At 42.5% G+C, this 17,409-nt stretch overlaps 1 long non-coding RNA gene across 2 annotated transcripts in view; it reads right to left on the bottom strand.

Annotated features, from left to right (window-relative positions):
- Positions 1 to 445: 445 nt before the first annotated feature.
- The window catches only part of LOC146181164 (uncharacterized), a 148,503-nt gene continuing 131,539 nt past the window's right edge, over positions 446 to 17,409 (bottom strand). The window contains exons 4-6 of one of the 2 annotated variants that reach the window (XR_014700173.1): positions 15,760 to 15,789; positions 2,725 to 3,129; positions 446 to 873 (exon numbers count right to left, since the gene is read on the bottom strand). This is a non-coding gene — a long non-coding RNA (uncharacterized LOC146181164). The remainder of the gene's footprint in view (positions 874 to 2,724; positions 3,130 to 15,759; positions 15,790 to 17,409) is intronic. The other variant, XR_014700177.1, reaches the window with a different exon arrangement.

The raw sequence follows: 17,409 nt of genomic DNA, 5'->3' as shown, positions 1-17,409 counted from the left end.
TGTTATATGGTAGTGGCCTATATAGCTCTTCTAGGTACGCAATGTCAATTTTCCAAGAAGTCCGTGCGAAGTGATTCTCGTAGTATGTGTAAGTGAAATGTGAAAAAGTGAGAACTCTCGCCCTAAATATGATAAAATGCTGCAATTATTCTAGTCACATTATACATGCTGTGCCCAAGAGCTTACGCCAAGGGCTAAACATAAACCATTAGAAACAGGCGATGGAAACTGGTCAGATATTGGCTGTAGCCAGTTAGGAAAGCACAGTAATTTTGTTTGGCAAGCAGTGAACGCTACAGAATCAAGTTAGATTTTCTATATGTATGGTCTGCTGACTAGGCTCTATAGATAATATGAGAAATATCAGAAAGAATACTTGTTACGAGGAATATGGTTATCATTTATAAAATGAGTTGAAAACACAGGTTTACTTTTTTTTACGTGGCCTATCTTCCTTCCTTAGAAGAAGTTTGCAACACCTTTACTTTATTAAGCTGTAATTAAAGTTCTCACCACAAATGGGATATGAGGTTGAGTTTCATTTTTATGAAATACTCAAGAGCACACATTATAGCACAATTTTCGCAGAAGAGGCGTCCGATTGTTACTGTAGAACCAATTTGGTGTCGATGTCGCCCACTGCATCGGCTGCTCTCCTCATTCTATTCCGGTATACACGTCTCATCACCTGTCGAAAGTCCTGTTTGCATCTTCGGTACACGTAATCACTGAAGTTTTGCCATACTTTGGAGATAAGTGTTGAGTTGTATTGAAATTTTTCAAAAACACTGAAGTTTTCAAATGGTGGCATAGATATTGTCTCCACCACGAACTCTGTCACGAATACGTCCTTCAATTGCAATCGCGATCTGGCTGAAAAGAGATACATTTACATAGCCTTCAGTACAACAGCAGATGATGCGGACTGTGATCGCGCTCTAATATACCAATTCATTATTAATATAAACAGCGCGAACACGAAGACAAAGGACGTGACTGTTTCGTTTTCTTCATGTTAGTTTTTCTGGGCCTTGGAGTAAAGGGCTTAGGCTTAGTTGTGAGTCAGCGCATGTACTGTGGCTTTCTTGTTTCTTGTCCCTTGTCTTCGTGTTCGCGCTGTTTATATTAATAATGAATAAGTACCAACTCGCCCAACAGAGTATCTTGGTAAGCTAATATACCAAGTTATTGCAATGTAGACCTTTGTGAAAGGAATAGGTGGTTCTTCATATCCACACATATATGGTTATATTAAGTCGTAATTTTGCATTTGGACTTGCGATGCACAGTCATGAGCGAAAGTGATAACACGCAGCCAGTGGTGAGGCTCGGGAAAATAAGGAAATATTGCATGTAAGTGCCTTCTAGCGACAACGACTCATGCATGCCGATAAAGTGTAACACCACAACTAAGTCTCGATCCGAGATACATTTTCCTAGAGGCCATTGAAATTGCACCTGTCCCGAGTTTCTGCACTGCTTCGTCTTCTACACAGCTTTCTCTCACGACTGTATCTTCCGTTGGCTCCTGGTTAAGTGATTATGGAAGTAATAAACGCTACTTTGATTTTATTGACTCTTCGAGGGCATTTGCAATTCGCATTTTCTTATCTTTAGTTTCGTTACTCTTAAACTGACTGCATTTGTTTTTTATTTTGCAAGGCTAAGGTAGGAAATTATTTCCGGCAAGGACAGGGTAATATGAAAATTAATTATTACAGTTTACCTTTAATATTGCGAAAACAATTGCGATATAGGTGAATTATGAAGCCGAAAACGACAAGCATTGATTTTCAGTATTATGTTTCCTGTTCGATGTGAATATACCTAATTAGAGGAGTGCCTTCATATAGGCGGGTCGCTGAGGCGTCATAGTGAGGTGCAGCGCAAAGTAAGTAAGGACAACAACACAAAAGGCAATGCACTCGCCTAATTTTCTTGTGTCTTGTCGACCTTATTTCCTTTGCGCAGTACCTCTTCATGATACTTATTTCATCTTATTTTATATGATCATGATTATGACTCATAGGCAGCCATGGCTGCAAAAAGAATTAAGTTTCATCTATTTGTTGAATTAGATTGTGAGTAGAATACAACAGCACAACAAAATGACGACGAGAGCACGCAAAAGACAGGACGGACGCCAACTGCCCATGGGTGTAAGCAAGCTCTGTGCCAATAACAGAAGTAGGGATTGGGCGTCTGTCAGGTTCTCTGACGTCGGTCTAATCTGCTCCTGTGTGTGTATTTTTTACGCACAGGCGCATTTCTCAAGATATCAAAATAAAATGGTAGATATGATATTTATTGATTTATTCTTTTACCCACTGCGCCGCATGCGGCATTACAGTAGGGGGGGGGGGGGTGGATTACAGTTTTACAAAGCATAAGAAAAGACGGTTACAATGATGATGCAAATACTTCACTGTCAGATATTTGAACGCAGAACAAAGACAGGGCGTTCCATGCTCGAACAGTGTGTGGAAAATATGACAATTTAAATAAGTCGGTTCTCAGTCGGAATTCACGCACTTTGGCGCCTATTCTGTACTTAACGCGCTGTGATTATTCATTTCCTTTGCCGTTGTATTTCATATACTACAGCCATGACTGTAGGGGCCGCTCGTTTTCTTTCAACTACATATCACGCATCAAAGGCATCGCATAGCTCACTTCCGTCGGACCTTATAAACTTATTTTTTTATTACCTAAAACGCCACATACCTGATGAATCGGTGGTGATGTCTAAGTACATTGACACATCAGCAGGGTTATTCCATTCTCGTGGATATTCGGCCATGCTTACGTTGATCTTAAATCGATCTGTGATTTTTCTTCCGTAGGAGAGAGTGCAGTTGTAGGTGGCAAAAGAACCAGCTATAGGTAGCCGGCAGATTGCTCTAGGTGTTTGGACAAGCGCGAATTGGCACAAAGTGAGATCATTTCTGTGTGGTAGTGTTCCCTTCAAGAAAAGTCTTCCATGTGATAGGTTGAACCTGAATAAGGTATCACTTTGATTGAAGGGGTTGCGAACTGCAAAATAATGATCCGGCAGCCATGGAATTTTGCGTTGGAAAAGATTTTTCAAAATCTTCTTCATGAGGCTTTCCTTGTAAAGCACACTTGGATCTGAAAAAGAAGTAATATAATAGAGAAATTGAACGCAGCGTTAGAGTGACGGAATCTCATATGACCGAATTGTTTAAGCTATTTAATTTCAGTGCTTGGTAATATCTTCCTATAATGCACAGGTAAGCCCGTTTTGAGTAAGTTAGGAGTTCACAAGAAAAATACTCTAATGAATGAACCCACAGGCAGAAAACGCTCCTGGGATGCTTTTAAATGGCACATTTCATTACATTGCTGTTCGAAAGGCGATTTGAAGCAAACTTCTCCAGCCCTTTCAGGTCCCTTTTAGGTACTAGACAGCTTTGCAAAAAGAAGACAAAAACGTCTAGAAGGTTGTTTAGAAGTTTGAATGAAAAAAAAAAAACAGAATAAGGATACTGCCGTTGCTTATAGGAATTGCCTGGTTCTAGTCAGTGCAAAGGCTATGTGCATTATGTGCGTCAGAAATATAAAATATAGCCGTTGTTTTATGGATATTTTATTTCCTACCGGAAGCGATACCCACGTTTTATCGCATTTCTCCACAAAATCAGATACCTCCAGGCAGATGTATAGTGAGAGTGCTTTGCTCAATTTTGTTTTATTGCGTTAAGAATACTGCGCCAGGTTTCAGCCCATTGAGTAGTCCCGGGAAAGACCACGTTTGATCTTGAGCCGCAGCCGTGCCGAATACGGCTTTAACAAAGCCATAAGAACGTGCCTGAGTGGCCTACAGGGGTAAAGTGATCCCGGCAGTCTGACTCTGACAGAACCGTCCCACGTGAAACGAGAGACCCAAGTTGGCAGTTCCTGCCAGGGGCCAGAAGTACGGACACGGACTAAAAAAAAATGGAGGTATTGCTAACGCAATTCAACGTGTTTTACCCAGAGCTAAACCACAGCCAATTTTTATTGCGCAAGCAATACTACGCCAGGTGTCAGCCCGTAGTTTAAACCCAACCGGTAGCGACGTTTGACCTTTAGACCAACCGCACATGGGGGCCCTCTTCAAGCCGTCAGGTAAACGCGGTCAGTAGTCATGCCGCACCGCACAATAAGAAAAAGAAGAAGAATACAAAAAAGAAGAAGAAATAAGAAGAAAGAACAAAAAGGGAAGCTACGTCGGCTTTGCTTACGCAACCTACCGGGTTTATGTATAGATAAACCCCATCAAATGTTTTGTCTCTCTAGACATTCGCATTTTTCTCGCTGTATTGGTGAAATATATATGGTCAGCCCGATTAGTAAAGAATAAATCTGGATTTAGAGACTGCTTCATCGATTCTCTCTCCTTTCTGCGGATTTATGGTATAAGTATTTAAAACAAAATTGTGCTTTTTTGAACGCAGGGAATTCCTTCTACGCCAAGTAAACACCATAATTGTTCTCAGTAAGTTCAGTCGTTCAGTCGTGTCCGACTCTTCGTGACCCTATGGACCATGTCACGCCACGCTTTCCGGTCTCTCACTATCTTCCTAACATCACATAACTTCATCTGCAGTGCCTCGAGGATGCCATCTAACCATCGCGTTCGCTGCCTACCCCTTCTCCGGCGACCCTCAACCTTTCCCAACATCAAATTTTCCTCCAGCGACTCCTCTCTTTTCATCAGATGACCTAAGTAGCTGAGCTTTAACTTTAGAATTTGACCCTCCAATGAGCAGTGAGGGTTTATAGTAGACAATATCGACTGGTTTGATCTTCTGGCAGTCCAAGAAACTCTCAAGAGTCTTCGCCACACCACAATTCAAACACGTCAATTCTTCGGCGGTCAGCCGTTTTCACAGTCGAACTCTCGCATCCATACATCACAACTGGAAAGACCAAAGCACGAGTTATACGGATCTTGGTTGGCAGACTAATGTCTCTGCTCTTTACTGGCTGCAGTTTCCTTCCGAGGTAATCTTGGAGCCCAAGAAGAGAAAATTTGTCACAGCTTTCACTTCTTGTCCATTGATGCTCCAGGACTTGATAGGGCAAGACGCCATGATCTTTGTCTTTTTAATGTTCAGTTTAAGCCCAAACTTCTCACTCTCTACTTGTACGCGCATCAGAAGTCTCTTGAGTTCCACTTCACTTTCTGCCATTAAAGTGGTATCATCCGCATATCTAAGGTTGTTGATACGTTTTCCAGCAATCATCACTCCAGCTGAAGACTCGTCCAGACCGGCCTTCCTCATGATGCACTCTGCATATTGGTTAATAAAGCAGGGTGACAGTATGCAGCCTTGCCTCACTCCTTTCTCAATCGGAAACAAATCAGTAAGACAATGCCCAGTTCTGACTGTGGCCTCTTGTCCTTCATACAGGTTCCTGAGGAGACAGATGAGGTGAATTGGAACACCCATCTCTTGGAGAGCTTGCCACAATCTGCTGTGATATACGCAGTCAAACGCTCTCGCATAATCAATAAAGCAGAAGTGGATGGGTTTCTGGAACTCTCTTGCTTTTTCCATGATCCAGCGAAGGTTGGCAATTTGGTCTCTAGTTCCTCTGCCCTTGCGAAACCCAGCTTGCACGTCCGGACGCTCCCGATCCACATACTGCTGCAGCCTTCCTTGGAGGATTTTCTACATCATCCACGTAAGCTACAAGCAGATAAATGAAGGGGAAATGAGGGTGCTCGTTATGATACATGAAAGAAAGACGCCAACAGTCGGCGAGGCCACGGAAAGCATTGGGGATTAGGTTTTACGTCATTTTTTTAATTTTTACTTGGATAATCACAGAAATTAGTAATGTAATCTGCTTAGGGGAAAGATAATTAAACACAAAGTAGAAGAAAAACCAACATGCCGATGGTGGGGACCGAACCCACGACCTCTGAATATCGCGTCCGGTGCTCTTCCAACTGAGCTACATCGGCCGCTGTCCCCCCTGCTGCTTTCTCGGGTATTAATGTTGTCTGTATACGAACCTTGAGAGTGTTCACCAGCGCCACCCTCAACCACAGCGGCGGACGTGGAACGTCCTGCGTTACCGCCAACGTCGCGCAGATCGTGATCAAGAGCGAGGGCGAAAGCTGTGCTAGAACCCTCTTATGCTACCTATGGCTTCAAGACTGCCAGAACCGAGCCCCCCGTCGGCGCGTTGTTTTTCTTCTACTTTGTGTTTAATTATATTATATACTTATATACTTATATATGTTTAATTATTATATATATATATATATATATATATATATATATATATATATATATATATATATATATATATATATATATATATATATATATATATATATATATATACAAGTAAGCACTTCCAAGTGACCAACATAACGTGCAGTGCGCAAAAACAAGCTCATTGATTTTACATCATGGCTAGCACGCGGACAGTGCCGCGATTCTTGGAGCATTGGAGAGTTTTGACAGATGCCCCTGGTTAAAAATAGGCTCTTGCAATAATCAATAATAAAGTTTCCGGAAAGAGGTGCGGGTACTATGAAATGTCTTTACTGTTGTTTCTTATGTAAATTAAAATTTGCAAAACATTGGAATATAAAAAAGAGGATTGCAGAGGCTTACACTTCTCTTCGACAGGAGAGTACAAATGTGAGCGGAGAGTGCATAAGGGTGGGAAAAAAGGAATGCAAAGAGAGGACAAACAACAAATACTGCGAGGGAAGTGAAGATAGACCGCGAAATTGCAAGCTACTTGACAACCACGGGCGGAAACCTCTCTTCTTCACCTAAAGTCAGCAGTAGTTTGTATCATCCTGAGGCACCGCACTACACTGTAAAATTGGTGTCTTTGTTACCATCTTAATATGAAACCCGTTGTACCTGCAGGCCTCGCTGCCAAAGTCGCCTCCAGAGAAGTTTCAGCAAATATTTCTTCAAAATATTAAGTTTGTGCTGTTTTTAAGCGATGTTACATTCGGGGGGTAGGAAAAGGGGTCACATCGCGCATCAGCGCCGCCACGCTCTGGACCGCCTTAACTTAAGCAAGTTATTTTGTTTCTCTTTTCCGCTACTTCAATATTCAAGATGAGTTTCGGAGAGTCATACAAGTCCGAAGAAAATTTGCTGTTTTATGCGGGTGCACATGCGCACTGTCACTGGCAACCACTTTGGAAGATCTTTGGACATAAATGAAGCGTACTCCTTCTTAAGCATTAAGGAGATGAGGGAAAAGAAAATGAACGGGCCTGCTACTGGCTCTGTAGGTGAGCCACCTCCGCTGCCTCGTGCAGACAGAAGAAAAAATAGAGAAGAAAGAAAAGGAAGAGAAAAAAACGTTAGCCGCAACAACAGCCGTCTTCCACCACCGAAGCGGTGGCGGGTGCAATGACGGCCTACAACAAATAAAAAAATCGATGGCAGGCTAGCCCCCGCCGCAAGCGGCGGTGACCTACGTGCCCAGCCCCCATCAGGGGAGATCAGGGCACTTCAAGAGAGCTTGAGGTTTTGGTAGAGTTCTGCGCTCCCTCAGCATGCGTGACGGGGAGCCAGGTGTGGAGACGGTCGACTCAGTGCAGGAAATGTTGCGACCGTCGTGCGCGACGCGTAATGCTTCTTCGTGGATTGGCCTCGCGGGTGACATATTTTGCCTTTATGTGCCTCTAGGTATAAACAAACATTCCTGCGAAAACGAAAATATTTGAACTGATACGAACTTGGGAATTTTGCCTCGAAAGCGAGTACTGACTGGTTCACACAAAGGGAAAGGTCCACTATCTGTCACGCTTGTTTCTGTGGGCACCCGTAACACGCCGTAAGGAAAGGGAGGAAGGAGAGAGTGAAAGTTGAGAGAAGAGGAGCCGCAGCCCTCCATTATGACTTCTCTTTCTCTCTTTCCACATTCACGCCCTGCTTCCTCCCTTCCCTTAAGGCGCGTGTCAGGTGTCCACAGAAACAAGTGTGACAGATACCGTGCCCTTCCCTTCCTGTGAACCAATTATTATTATTATTATTATTATTATTAACAATATTATCGTTATTATTATATGATTATGATAGCACCGAGCGCTTGGAAGAATAGAGGAGAAGATAACTGTATGCACGTGGGTGACATCAAGCGAGATGCATGGTATGAAAGTGACGTGTGATCACATGGTGATAGAAAGTAGTAATGCGGGGAGGAGGTGGTAAATGAATCCGGCTGCTTTTATAAGAGAGCAACAAATGGGGACAAACAGGGACATTGTGTTATCAAAATCAGGCAATACGTTGGCGTCATGAAGAAACCACGTCCAAGAGCATACCGAATTTTTTTATTAAAAAATGGCTGCGGCTTAGCTTCGTTAGGCCTGGTCAGATGCGAAGCGTATTGATTGCTAAACTCCGCTTTCCATGGTTACACTTGGCTAAACTTCTTTTTCCTTGGTTACACGTGCTTTTACACGGTTTAAACTTGGAATGCACAATGTTTTCCACCGCATTAAACTAGGTAATAGCATGACTCGTTCATCTCTAATCTAACTGTGTTACCGACACGCACAACGAACATGTCGTCCCACAGGCCAACGATACTCGATTGCCACTACGCGAATATGTACGCAAAGCAAAAGCTCTTAGAACACCGACGTGCTAAAGGAATCAACGATTTTGATTTCTTCGGCAATAACACGGTTGTATGGGAAAGCCTCCCCGTAAACTACCCGTGTCCAGCCGGCTTGACGTGCACCATCGGTCGTTACGTCTTCACCAAGAATGGCCGTGAGGTCACCTCATGTATATCCTTCGAGCTACATCACCGCCATGGTGGTCCTTCAATTACACCGCCAAAGCCAATAAAGCGGTCCCTACGGAAACTGTACAAAACCGAATTGCGGAATTTTTTTCTCTGTCGTGACATCAGCGTATCACGTGGTGTGACGTCACCATACCACGTGGTCCGCACGGTGTGCAACCGCAGCCGACGGCGCGAGCTGGACCCCCATCTCTCCTCTGTCGTGACGTCAGCGTATCACGTGGTGTGACGTAGCATTCCACATTCTTTGCACGGCGTGTAACCGTCACGAAGGGCTGTGGTTTACCTCTAGCAATATGCTTCGCATAAGAACCTTGAGAAATGTGCATTAGCGCTGTGACAGCACTGCCTGTGACATTTCAGCACTCAGATTTGGCTAAGCCCAGTGCTCCGAACTCTACAGTGTCTAAGAAATCGCCTCGGCGTGCTGCATTCTACCACCTTCAAGCCTTGCTCGTGCATGACATGATTTGTAGTTTTTTTTCCATACTTTTCAAAGCATCTTCACAGTAGCTATAAGCAGGCGTGGTAATATATTAGCTTTGAATCGTATTCTCGTATTGTTCCGTGATCACGGACGCATTTTCATACACCTGGTCTCTTGCCTTTTTTATCCTGTCAGTTTTCTTCAAGATTTCTATAGCACAGAGTAATTGGCAACTCCTTGTTCACAGATATTGAATAAGGTAAAGTTGGAGCGCTCGCTTGATCAGACTGCTCCAGTGACATGGTTTGCTTACAGCCGCATACTGAGACATCCGTGGCACCACATATTGTCTACAGTTGTTATATAATTAGAGTTTTTATCATATTTTGAAGCTTTTGGGGGTTTCAAGGACACCGAGGTCAATCAAAGTGGCGTCACCAATAAAGTGCAAAGTAAATATCCTTTCTCCACAACACGCAAATTTATTTGTATTGGACTGATTTTCTGCATGTGGTATCACGCGCAATATTTCCGGAAAAGCCGCCAGACATTACCCATGTCGTGAGCTTGAAAGTTGTTAGCCGCGCGCGTTTATAAAAGCTAGTTTGCTCAGCACTCCCAAAAAGTGCCAAACGTGCCGCTGGCGAAGAAGCCGCACTCCGCCGCTAAGATTCCATCGAGTGTGCGCTCCCATTTCAGTGTTTTCAGAAACACCTTTCCTTTGTCTTCCCCTTCGCGTACATGAAAAATGTGCTCAACAGCAATCGGCATTGTAATAAACGCGCCACTGTGCGAAGACAAGTGATACAAATAGGTGCAAATACGAATAGGTGCAAAACGTCTGTAGCTTGTAACGAGAACTACTAAACTTAGCATGCACAGATAACCTGCTTTGTCAGCTAGCAACAGCTGCTCGAAAATGTGAGTTGTAACGCTCATTTCTGTGCCCCTCTCTGGACCACATCACGGCTTACACGCTGCGTAGGACCCCACATACAGAATGGACTGGCGAATGAGAGCGCTGAAGCCTATAGGGTAAGATGGCTCTAGCTCGAATAACGGAATATTCCCTCTCATATGGCCTCTAAAATATAAGGAATACATCGCATCGAACAAGCTGCTTGTACAAGAAGAGCGCTTCTAGCTACAGCGTGCTGTCATTGGGTTTATACCATTTAATGTATTATCCCTGCGTTTGGCGTTTTGAAAAACCCGCCGTCGTTGTCTGGACTTCACCCTTTGTCTACTTCGAAAAGCTAGCCAATAGAAGGTCAGACCTTTCTCAACAAATATTTCTCACCGTATTACAGTTTTCTCAAGAACATTTAAGCACTTAATTTTTGCCTTGAATAGCGCGTACGTACAAGATAGTACCAAGAGCATAGCGACACACACAGGAGGAGCGCTTTTTTCATACTGTTTTAGGTTTCAAGTGGGAAAACCTTAGCATTAACAGAGGATAGAGACATGCACTGAGTGGGACAAATGAATTATTTGCCAGTTATTACCGCCACTTTCAACGGTTGGATGGTGCCTATGCTGCATTTACCTCTCGAAACGAAAAAGTGTACGACATGAAAAATAACGTAAACAAATCAACAGTCTTGAAAGTGCACTTTCCCAGAACCCAGTATTGTCAATCCCCACTAGATCACCCCACTGAAGTTCATAAGTACCAATGTTGAATAATTGTGTTTGGTGCAAACTAAGACTAAGATTGCGGAACCTGCGTCCGCGGGGTCGCTGCTTTGTAGTTTCCGAGTTCGCCGTTCAGAGCATAAACTGCGCGTCTTCGTTCGATTTGTAACCGTTTTGAGAGCGCGCCATCGTATTGTTTTTAATTCTGTGTCCATGACGAAGCTTGTTGTAAATTTAAGTGCTCACTATTCTTTTTATGTTTTAGTTATATCACGTCAATATAAATGTCGATAACAAATCTTCACCTCTGCGCTGCGTTTTGGCCGTAAGAATTTTGATGAGGTGAGGGGGGTATGCACCAGAAAGTGATCCCACTCGGCAATAAATAAAGTGCTAAATAAATTTCACGCTCAGTAATGCAGGTGTTGTCTATTGATATAACGGAACATTTAACTATAAGTACAGGCGGATGATGTAAATGGCTTGAAACCTAAAACACTGTCACTTCGCCTTTAATTCCGGAGAAATAAACTTGAGAAAATTTATGCCCTAAGATATTTGCCTTTATTAGGCTGCATTAAAACATCACTCACGAAAGACATTTCTGTAACATAAGGGCGTTTTATAAAGCGAGACATGAACGCGAAGCTAGAGGAGCAGCATCAGACCGTAGTCCCTAATAAAAGAAGACATCTACGGGCAGGGAGGAACTGAAGGAATATGTGCCTGATTTCACCCTGAACTGTCTTTGATATAAGATTCTCGAAAAACGATACAGTGTCGTTAAAGAAAACGTCTGAAGCACGTCAATAAAACAGAATACAAGCCAGTATTTCAGCTAATAAATTGAACATATTATAACTGAGACTTTTTTCGAGATTACCATTTCACGCTGTAATTACACCACTCTGGTTCCGTGAACAGAAACAAAACAGGCTGGACCAAGGGAACATAGCGGCTTTGGATCGTTCGAACCAACGCATGTGTGAAGAATACGTGCTAATCTGGGGGACGAATGTGCGATTAAAAACGTATTACGTGCTGATACAGTGATTGCCTGCCGTAAGCAGCCACTTTTAGCGAACATATATTATCATTTTGGTGATCTACATGAGGTAATGTGCTATTATACAAACTGAATTTGGAATTATTATAAACTCGTGACATAATGCTGTTTTGTCTAATTACACGCTATGAAATGTCATGCAAGAATTCTATATCATGTCCAAACTGCGCATATAGTGGTGTACATCTAACAGGTTCGACACTACATGAATTTTAAACACCCAAACTATTATAAGGTTACATTTCTGTACAGGAAATTGCCAAGTTTGAAGAAATAACTATCGCGATGGCAACTTTCTATCCTAATTCGTAATGTATCAATGAATTGTCACTGACTGTTTACAGAACAAATACGTGGTGCGCCATCCTGCAGGCTCGTGAAATTACTAGGGGTATACACTACGCACAAAAATCATACTTAGCTACAACTTTATACTAGTACTGAAGGAAATAAGATTTGCACGCCATCACTCGGTCTCGTATTAACCGGTATCCGTCCTCTTATCTCCCTGATGTCTCGGATACCCCACAGTCATCACTAACGGTGAATTCCAATCGCAGGGCTGAATCACTTCCAGAGATCACTTCCGGCTCACTTGTGTTCCAAACGCACATCCAGAACATGGATCACGTCTTCCAAACGCAGAATTGGAGCAATCGTCAAGCCAAGGTCGCTTCGTTGAACAGTCAAAAGTGCTCCGCCGAAATCGACAGAAGCAGGCGGAAGTTTGCGTGACATACTGCTATAGCAGCGCTCTCCCTTTCCGCTTGCTTGTCGCCTCGGCCGCGCAAGCTTCGTCCTCTGTGCTTTTTAGTAGACGATCGGTACTTACCGCTGCTTGCGATCGCGAACTAGTGCTCTCTCTTGGGGACAGCGGGCTGGAGAGCAGCCTCATTTCAAAGGGAGACAGCAAAATGGTCTGTATGTGATTCACTATCGTAAATTCCAAGCCATTCAATACTTCTGTGCTTTGGGTGGCTGAAAACGGCGCACCGCGACTGTTTTATGTGAAAAACTGCCGAGAAACTCCTACCGTGTGCGGCCACGTTTGACTGGGCGACCCTGAAGAAAATTATCGCGTATATTGTTGATGTAAACATTTCCAGAACCAGCCAGAGCAACGTTACAGGCTTGAAAACAGACGATACGGCCCGTATATTAAAAGCAGACGAGCGCAAGGAATAACGGGTGTTTCCTCTGAAAGTTCGCGAACGCCACCTACTGGCTCCTGCTGGAGCACGAGTGTTCGAATTCGGGCGTTCTGTCGCGGAGTGTGCAGACCGCTATGGTTCTGTGATTGCAGTTCAGCATACCTTGATCAGATGCATTACAGCTCCTGCGCCTTCCAAACTAAATTCCATGGGCAAAGCCAAGGGATTAGAAAGGGATTACATAAAGCATACCACGATTATTTACGCAAATTACAAACCATATTCGTTATATTCCAGTAAAGTTTCATGCTATCGATTCATGATTTTTAGCAATATTAGCCTTGCAGGCTAATATTGCTTTAGAAACTGTAGGCCAGAACGAAAAAAAAAGATGCCTACACGATATAAAAGATGCCTGAAAAGAGTAGAGGTATGAGCCGCAGCTCGCAAATCGAGTCCAGACGAAGACAAGTCCACTTGTGGAAACGTAGGCTCGACTTGAAACCTGAGGCTTTCCCCTCTACCCTTTTTCATTGCTTTTTCATATTTTTGAAAGTTTAGAATTTAAAGCCTCAGAGGGATCCTCTAAGATAGCCCTGTCTAAATCAGATCTCGAGGACCTGGTCCTCCTTTTAGAAAGAGCCCGCACGGTGACCTTAGCCAACAGAACACCGAACTAAAGATCCGATCAACAGTCAAATTATTCTGCACACTCCACCTTTCCTTACAATGAAAAGCTATTGTCATCATTGCCACAAGCCGACTTCCGTCTTCATTTTCTTGCTGCCATTTAACATTTCGTAAAGATTACAGTGTACATTTCATACCTGATGTTTCGGCACACTGCGTAGCCGCGTTCGTCACTAGCTGGTATATGAACCGCAGCGCACTAGTTTGCCAGCCCAGATTCCAACTCGCCGCTCCCCCTCCCCACAGCCCTGATCGAATGAAACGAGGAGCGAAAAGAAATTAGGATTCAGGAATCTATTGACCGAGAGCGCCATCCAGATGTGAGGACACTATCCCGCTACTCCATTCCGTTTAATGTCTCCCTGAATCTGAAGAGCTCTGCTGCGAAGGCTTGTGCAATGTTTTGCCATTATTGCAGTAAAGTTCCGGTTTTCCAAAAATCTTGCGTTGATGGGTTTGTCGGAGTACAGGTGAATGTAAAACCCTTGGCAAGCGTCTGTTAGACGGCTGGGCATTGATTTGTTGGGGTTTTTTTTTAGGTCCCAAGACCAAATAACAATGCCACGCTATTAACATCTACCATCTGCGGTATCTGTCTTTTAAAAGGTAAATGGAGAGAATATAACCAAACCTGTCGGGAAACTTGGCTCCCGAGTCAGATGCTGCCCTACCAGACAACGCATTTGCGTTCGTTTTCTTGTTCGTAGTGTCTTGTTAAAAAGAGATCTTTATATCCATATGAAACGGTCTTTCGAATAGTGTGTTATGGTACGACTGTATGACCATGTTTATGTATGATATATTACACGCATAAAATAGGTAATAATTAGAAAAGAGCATGTACGTGAACAAAGATTTACAACAAGTTTCCCTAAATGGGGCCGTTAAAGCTGTCGCGCTCTACCCATAAAGGAGAAGTTTAAGTGTTCCTAATTTTAAAATCAATTTTACTCGGTCGTTCTCTCGGCTGTCGGCTCCAAGCAGTTAAGTAGCTTGAAAGCTTTGTAGGCCAGCTGTATTTCTGTTCATCATACTGCCTAGAAACATTTTCTTCCTTCTCTTCTGTCTGCAGCCACCTTCTCAGGCGCATAATCATTTCTGCGTCACATTGCACATGATATAATTTCTAATCCAAAATATTTTTCCGAAGGTTACGATGGCGGTGTGGCTAATAAATAAGCCGACAGTGGCGCGGGCGGAGCAGTAGCGCTTGGTGCGCTGCACCAGTTTTGTAGGATTCACTAAACGTCATGTGATGCAATGCCTCCACATTATTTGTTGTCATGTGACGTCGTCGTAGTGTTTCCTACGTATAAGAACCGTAAAAAGATATTGAAAAAAAGTTACTTAGATACACCACAGGTGTACAGGGTTCATCGACAGCACGCGAAGCACGCATCTTCCACTGTTTCTAAACTATCCAAAGTTAGGGCTTTTTTTTGATGGAGAATTTAACGACGTCAGTGCGGCGCCGGCATTCTCAGAAACCTAGGTCACGCGTCACGTCGTACCCTGGAGTGAAAAATAAAGAGGACTCGAAGAAACATAGAAGCTGCGGCTTGTAATTCCGAGGAATTCGTTTTAAAAAGAAATTCATATCCTGCGAGAGTAAAGATACCTCTATTAATATTTGATACAGGTACACTAATGACTAGGCAATGTAGGCAAGCTGATTCGCTGTAATATGCATTGAATGATGTAAGTTTAAATTTTGCCGAATTAGAGCGTAGTAATATTCTAATGAGAAGAAGGAACAGCGAGCATGCAGATAATCCTTGATGGGAGCCATTGCCGCTACGGCATCATAAACTTCATGTTCAGCTAGAGTGTGAGCAAAAGTCCTTTTTTTTTGTTTAAGGATTACACCGAACTCCTCGTTTGCAAAGATTGAAACATAAAAGTTATTAACCTTATTATCAATTTCCTGTTCTTTAAAATTCCATGTACGACTACGTATTTGGCAGTAGAAAGAACTGCATACGCACCCTTCGCAGCTTTCCGGCACCCGTCCACGACTGCAATAAAAATAGAAGCAATTTATTATTCACATACTAAAATTACTTTTTTCTCTCCAAAACATTTGCAAGACGTATACTGAGAACACAAACAAGATATACACGAAAAAATTTTAATATTTGATATTTTCACTACTGCAGTCTTCGAATTGTTTCCTGTAATAAGTCTTCAGTTGAAGTTATTGAAACCTTTTCTTATAGACATTCAAAACTTAATAACTACTTGCCTCAAAACAAATGCCATACCTTTGGCTAAGGAACGTTGTGACGGTAGCATTGACGTAAGAAAACTGCTTTGTTAGCTTTAAAGATTGATTATGTAGAACTCACATGTGAGCTTTCGTAGTACGGTCTCCATTACGATATTTCTCTTGCTAGAAGGACACTTTCCCGCTTGAGGAGAAGTATGCGCATTTCAACGTTCTGCGATAACACTAGCAAAGTATACGTTAGACAGGATCGTCTGTCTGGAACAGGTGGTGAGTAAAACGAACCGTACATGTATCAAATTTCTTTCCCAGTCTTATCGAATGTTTTTGAAAAATATTTAAAGTAACATTTCGACTATATTTAACTGCACCGTAACAATCATTACACCAGCCTTTGATCTTTCGGCATGCTTGTTTTATTTTTATTTTTCCCCTAAAAGCAGCGTGGTGGCTCTATGAATAATTCAATCGCTGGCTGTAAACTCCGTTTCTACTTTAGAAGCAAAACCCTGAAATCCACATAGAGCTGCACAACTTCGTCACTTTATTAATAAGGATTTCTTACGGCATTTTACTTTCCCACAATTTATAAAATGGGGCCCGTAGGTCTTCTGTTGGTAACTTAGAATCGGGCGGGTGCGCCTAAATTTTAAGAACAAGGTATTGTTATAAATCTGAAGCTCATATCGTTCACATCTGTTAGCTCATAGCAGTGTGTTACAATGTCACATAGCTGTCCCATAATTAAAAATTATCCATAGGTCTTGATGTCACTTGATTAAAAAATTATATTTGTGTTTTTATGCATTATTTACAGAAATACAAAAATACAGTTCAGTTACTTTCAACCACATTCTAAGCATTGTATACGCTACATCACTTGCTGTTTTATACTAGAACTCATCAAAGTAGAGTCTCATCAAACAACGTGTTTGAAGCATGTGGATACGTGTAGCTCAGGACAAAGAGCAAGTACCTTGTGGATGAGCAATTCAGATGCAAGGGTACAGATTATTATGATAGTTTCAATTATGCACGCTATTATTATTTCATATAACATATAGAACAAAAAAAATATAAATTGGGCTTAACCAAATACATTTCTTTTCTGTGCGGTGATTGGTAAGAAATTATTCCTAATGGCAGCCTAAATAATAGTTTCAACACTTGTTCTATTCTTTAAAGTGTTAATCGTGCGTTATATATCTTTTGTGCTGCACGCATTCTCTGTTCGTCGGTTACAGAACTGCCGTGCAGTTTGTTTTGCAGAAAGTTACAACACAAAACTTTGCACATAGGCGTTCTGAAATCCTCACTACGGTCAGCCACTTTGTAAGCACAAAAAGAATAATCGAAGCACAGCAGCATAATCAAAGCAAAAAATGCATCTGGCTAGGAATTTATCAAAACC

Source organism: Amblyomma maculatum, chromosome 8, assembly GCF_055883805.1.
Source record: "Amblyomma maculatum isolate TAMU_Amacu chromosome 8, ASM5588380v1, whole genome shotgun sequence".
NCBI lineage: Eukaryota > Metazoa > Arthropoda > Arachnida > Ixodida > Ixodidae > Amblyomma > Amblyomma maculatum.
This window is presented reverse-complemented; position numbering and strand designations above follow the sequence as displayed.